Source organism: Centruroides sculpturatus, unplaced genomic scaffold (genome assembly GCF_000671375.1).
Source record: "Centruroides sculpturatus isolate CEXI.00-Female unplaced genomic scaffold, Cexi_2.0 scaffold175, whole genome shotgun sequence".
Classification (NCBI taxonomy): Eukaryota; Metazoa; Arthropoda; class Arachnida; order Scorpiones; family Buthidae; genus Centruroides; species Centruroides sculpturatus.
Genome location: NW_019384486.1, coordinates 172,051 through 178,254, shown reverse-complemented (window position 1 = coordinate 178,254; position 6,204 = coordinate 172,051).

The following is a 6,204-nucleotide window of genomic DNA, read 5'->3' as shown; positions in this document are numbered from 1 at the left end:
CGGCCCGCCGGGAGTCGTGTTGCGGCCCGCGGAGCTAGGTCAAATGAACATAAATGTTAACTTTATTGTACATATCACCAAATGAACATTAGAAGAGTTAAGAAGGTTTGGAAGAGTTCTATGAAACGTATTTGGACAAGGATAAATATCTTGCGTTTTACAAACATGCTCTGTCAATGGTTTCGCTATTTGGAAACACTTATGCGTGTGAACAACTTTTTAGTCGTATGAAGTACATCAAATCACAAGTGAGAACACGAATTACTGATGTTCATTTGGAAAACTGTTTGCGTGTAGCGACTACATCAGTCCAGATCAATTTTGATGCACTTACTTGTTAGTTCTGTAAAACAAAGTCAGATGTCTCACTTTTAAATATTTTTAAATTGTCTAATAAATATGTTTCTCGGTTATTAAATAAATGATTCTCGGTTTTGTTTTATTTTTTTCAAAAAAATAAATATACCTATTTTTTGTGTTTTTTTTTTACATTAAACCAGGCAAGTGTTTGACCACGATCTCACCTACTGGAAAGCAACGATGCGGTTGAAGCTGTAGCATGCTTGCTTGTTTACTTTAATTTAAAAAAAAAAAAAAAACAAAATAGGTGCTTGGCCCGGCATGAAATATTATTTCTGAAATTTGACCCGCCTGCTTAAAAGGTTGGCCACCCCTGGTTTAGAAGTTTCTACAATAATAATCCGGATGCTTAGCATAATTGCTAAAAGGAGAAGTGTATAGAAAGATAAACCTAACGCGACCCTGATCAAGAGAGAGTTCACAATCGTTCGCAAGATGATAAATACTTCAATCACTTGTTGGTCCTTGAAAGTAGAAATCTCAGATTCGGCGAGTCGATGCTCGGTTTCATGAAGACTCATCGACTCTGGAAGAAGGAAAGTCCTTTTTTCTCTTGCGAGGGCAGTGAGTGTCGATGGCTGAAATCGGCGAACACACACAAACACAGTTCAGAATTCGAGTTGATGACGATTGCCTCGGCTTGTTGTCACCCCTCCCTTTCATTAGGGGGCTTCTCCTTGGTTTTTCCCATGACTTCCCATGATTAGAAGGTTAGTATATCGGGACCAATAGTCACATTTTAACTCGTTGATTCCGGGTGATGCATTCGATGTACAGTATCATCTTCAACAAGAAAATAAGTCCGTGGAAACAGTATAATTATCTTTGACGATTTTAGCAAAACAACTTTAACGAAAAACTAAATCGAACAAAAATTTCTTCACCAACTTTGGCTCTCACAATAATAGCTTATCTGTAACTATAGTCGGAGATCGAGGTAAATTATGAATTGGTAGAGAAGTTTCACGCGATGTATCATCGCAGCAGTTTTCCAGATAGGACCAGACGTTGCCCATGTTGTGTGGCACAGGTGAGCATTTATGAATAACTAAAAAAGTTTTACATAAACCATGTGATGCCTCCTATGAATGTGGGTCGGACCAAGGCCATTTGACTCAATAGCCACGTGATCTTAATGATTGTCAAATAAAGTTGTTAGGTGGACGATGAATATTTTTTAAATGGCGGTAATATTTAATTTTTATTTAAAATACTGTATATTAGAAATATTCGATTATATTTAAAACTTATGTAACAGAAAAAAATGTTAAGCAATTTATGATTACTTCGTTTTAAAAAAATCACTGCATTAACTTTTAAATTTTATTTACAATATTTTATTAAAATTTTCCTTAGAATCGTTTAAAACTTAAATACACTTAATAAAGCTATTAAATTAATAGAAAAATTGTTGGAATTTTAAAGTTCCTTTTGTCTACCTGACAACGGTAATAAAATCTTACAGACTGACTGACTCATTGTTCTTTAAATTTTATTGATAAATTCAGAGCCCTCAATGAAGTCAATTAATTAATTGCCTTCTTATTAATAATTATTTTCGCCTATAAAAGTTATTCTTTATACAGAATTTTTATAAATTCTTATCTATAATTTTTATATTTATTAAAGTTTTATTTTAAGCATAAATTTTTACTAATTTAAGTTGTCTTTTAATATTAAATATTTACTTTTCAGAATAAATTAAGTACTGTATTTAAATGAAACAATAAACAAAGACAAAAAATATTCATTTTATCAAATTTTTATTTTATTCCATCAAAACATGAAAAAGTTAAGCATAGAAAAATAACATTTTGGTAAAAATATTCTAAAATACGTATAATAAAATAATAATTTACGTTAAATAAAAAATTAGCTGTCTATGTTTTTTTTTAAATTAGAAATAACAATAAAAATCTTTTAATAATAAATATATTTTAAATAGAATGCTGGGGGAGCATCTGTCAGTGCTGTATCTTCGTTATTAACTTATTTCTTTTTTATAGGTAAGTCTTTATTATTATGGCAGTTAATCCGAAAAGAAAGTCGTATTCACCGAGCTTCTGGGAAGCAGAGACTAGTAGTAAAAAGAAATCTTTGAAGAGTTGCAAGGAGGAAGAATTTGCATATCTTCTGGAAGGAGATTTTAACCTCGAAGAGGGTATATTGGCTGATAAAAACTGTAGTTTAAGTGATCAAGTAATGTTACGAAAAAGTTTAACGATATTACTCGTGAACTTGATTTTTTGAATAACCAACGACGATAAATAACGTTGTCATTTCCGGTTTGGAGGAGGTTCGGGATGAATCTTCTCTAGAAATTAAAGAGAAAATAATTGAATTTGCTTCACGTGTTTTACAGATGCCCGACATTAAAATCGGTATGGCAATGAGAGTGGGAAAGAAAAAAGCCAATTCCCCTAGATTAATTATTTGTACTTTTGTTAATTATTATGAAAAAAATGTACTTTAAGAAACGAGTTCTGAAGTTAAAACCGGATGGGGTTTATGTAAATGATGACTTCTCTCCTAGAGTTTTCACTCTAGGAGAGAAGTCATCATTTATTAAATATTAGAAAAATATTAGATTTAAGCTTCGGGATTTCGGTACACAATCAAAGCTTTCTGGAGCGCGAATGGTAAAAATAGTTTATGATAAAATTATTATTGATGGAAAGAAGTACTTTTACGATGTTGATTGTGACCAGGTTAAGCCTGTTTCATCCTAGCAACTACCGGATAGGGATACTTCATTTCTGATTTGGAATTGTGATGGTTTATTTAATAAACCTAAGTTTTTTTGGAAGTATTTATTGCAATATGATATTGTATTTCTTTCTGGCATGGTTCTACTAATAGAAATTCGGACGTAACTGATTGTTTGCAAAGTTACAATCTCCATTTTGGAAAGGCTTTTAAGTTACACGCGAAAGGTCGTTACTGTGCAGCAATAAGATCCTCTTTTCCCTGTGTTGTTGTTTATCAAGATGCTTTTCTAATACTTGTCAAATTTGGTGCCGAACTTGGTAATATTTTGGTATGTTTTGTTTATTTTCGGGAAAATGACTGGCAGTCTATTTTTGATACTTTAACTGGTTTGATATTAGATAATAGGAATGTATTAATTGCCGGTGATTTTAACGCTAGGATTGGATTGGAAAATATAATTTCTGATGCATTTTTCAATTCCTTTGGTATTGTTTGTCCTTTGCGTAGGAATTCGAAAGACTCGGTGATTGACTCTTGTGGTAGAAAGTTGCTTCATTTATGTGATGATTTGGATATGATTATTGTTAACGGGAGATGTTTAGGTGATGAAGCAGGTGAATTTTTTCATCTCTAATCGTGGCTGTTCTGTTATTGATTTGACCATAGTTTCTCCGTTAATTTGGAAAGAAGTTCTCTCTCTCACGATGGATCAGTGTTTAGATTCCGATCATAACCCCTTCATTTTACGACTGGCCTGTGGCAATGATAGATTGATCTCTTTAGAAAAGAGGCAGAAGATTAATAGATTGTTTTGGGACGAATCTAGAAAGGATGAATTAAGGTTGCCTATTAAGGAAATATGTACAGTACCTCGAATAAGTTTGATTCAATGGAAGACCTGAGTAATTGTCTTTTTAGTTTGGCTTGTAAGTGGGGATTTAATATCAGGAAACATAAGAATTCTTTTTCATGGTTCGATTCGGACTGTAGAATGTTAATTAGTGCAAGGAATAGAGCCTGGAGATCTTTTAGGAAGAGTAATGATTTTAATGATCGATAACGTTTTGTTATGTTACGAAGTTTGGCGAAGCGGTTTCGCATTGCGAAAAAAAAAATATTATTTGCTGGTAAAATTCAGAATTGTTTTAGAAAAGATAACAGACTTTTTTGGAATTACAGTATTTCTGGCATGTTAAGCAGGCTAAGTCTTGTAATTTCGGCTTTATTCCTATTGATGATTGGTTTCATCACTTTTTTAATTTATTTGGTTCTTTGGACCCTTATTTTGCAGATATTTCGATTTTTAATTATTGTAGGAATTGGTATAATGAACTTTTGGACCATGAATTTTCTGAGTGAGCTTAATGATGCTTTGAGGAGGTATAAGCCAAATAAAGCCCCCGGTTTTGACCGTATCCCAATGGAATTCTGGAATTTTGAGACGTTGAGACCACATCTTTTAAGTCTTTTCCTAAAGATTTTTGATACTGGGATAATACCGGAGTCTTGGAAGATGAGTACTGTACTTTAATTCCGATTTTTAAGAATGGTAGGAAGGATGTTCCTGGTAATTATAGAGGCATCTGGTTATCNTAGGAATAGAGCCTGGAGATCTTTTAGGAAGAGTAATGATTTTAATGATCGATAACGTTTTGTTATGTTACGAAGTTTGGCGAAGCGGTTTCGCATTGCGAAAAAAAAAATATTATTTGCTGGTAAAATTCAGAATTGTTTTAGGAAAGATAACAACTTTTTTGGAATTACAGTATTTCTGGCATGTTAAGCAGGCTGTCTTGTAATTTCAGCTTTATTCCTATTGATGATTTGTTTCATCACTTTTTTAATTTATTTGGTTCTTTGGACCCTTATTTTTCAGATATTTCGATTTTTAATTATTGTAGGAATTGGTATGATGAACTTTTGGACCATGAATTATCTATGAGTGAGCTTAATGATGCTTTGAGGAGGTATAACCCAAATAAAGCCCCTAGGTTTTGACGGTATCCCAATGAAATTCTGGAATTTTGAGACGTTGAGATCACATCTTTTGAGTCTTTTCTTAAAGATTTTTGATACTGGAATAATACCGGAGTCTTGGAAGATGAGTACTTTAATTCCGATTTTTAAGAATGGTAGGAAGGATGTTCCTGGTAATTATAGAGGCATCTGGTTATCATCTTGTGTTTCGAAATTGTTTTGTACTATTTTGTATAGAAGACTGACTCGATGGTTAGAAGTTAAAAATATATTGCATGAAAATCAGGCATGATTCCGGGCTAGTTATTCCACATTGGATAATATTTTTGTTTTGTACACGGTTATTCAGAAAACTTTTTTACGGAAACGGAGGAAGGTATACGCATTTTTTGTTGATTTATCGTCTGTAGAGTCTGTAGGAATTTGTTATGGTCAAAGATGTTGCATTATGGTTTCAGTTATATCTTTACTTGTTGCTTTGTATGAAAATTCTTCGCTTATGGTAAGAGTTGGGGGTAATTGTTCGCCAGTAATGTTTTCTAAGACTGGTGTTAAGCAGGGCTGTATTTCGAGCCCAATCTTGTTTAGTATTTTTTTTGAACGATCTCTTTGATATTATTAATTCTTCTGTGATGGCATAGAAATAGATGGTTTCCAAATTAAAATACTGGCTTACGCAGATGATATTGTAATTTTATCTGATTCTGTGGTTGGACTTCAAAGATTAATTCATAAATTGGCTATTTATTTAGATGAAAATGATTTGAAATTGAATTTGAATAAGTCTAAGATTATTGTTTTTCGAAGAGGAGGTAAGCGTGCGAGGGCAGATAAATGGTGGTTTAAGGGTTCTCCAATTCAAGTTTTCTCTAATTACAAATATTTGGGTGTTACATTTTCGTCTAATGGTTTATTTCGTATGCATTGCATTAATAAGAGAACTCTGCTAGATTATTGATGAATAAAATTATCCAGTTAGGGAGGTCTGCCAAATTACGTAATCTGACTGATTATTTACGTTTACGTTTATTGAAAACTGTGGTGCTGCCCTATTTATTATATGCTTCAGAGATTTAGGGTTTTAACTTGGGCAATGGCGATGGTATACAGACTGAATTCATTAAAAATCCTTATTTTATTTACCGCGTTATATACCGG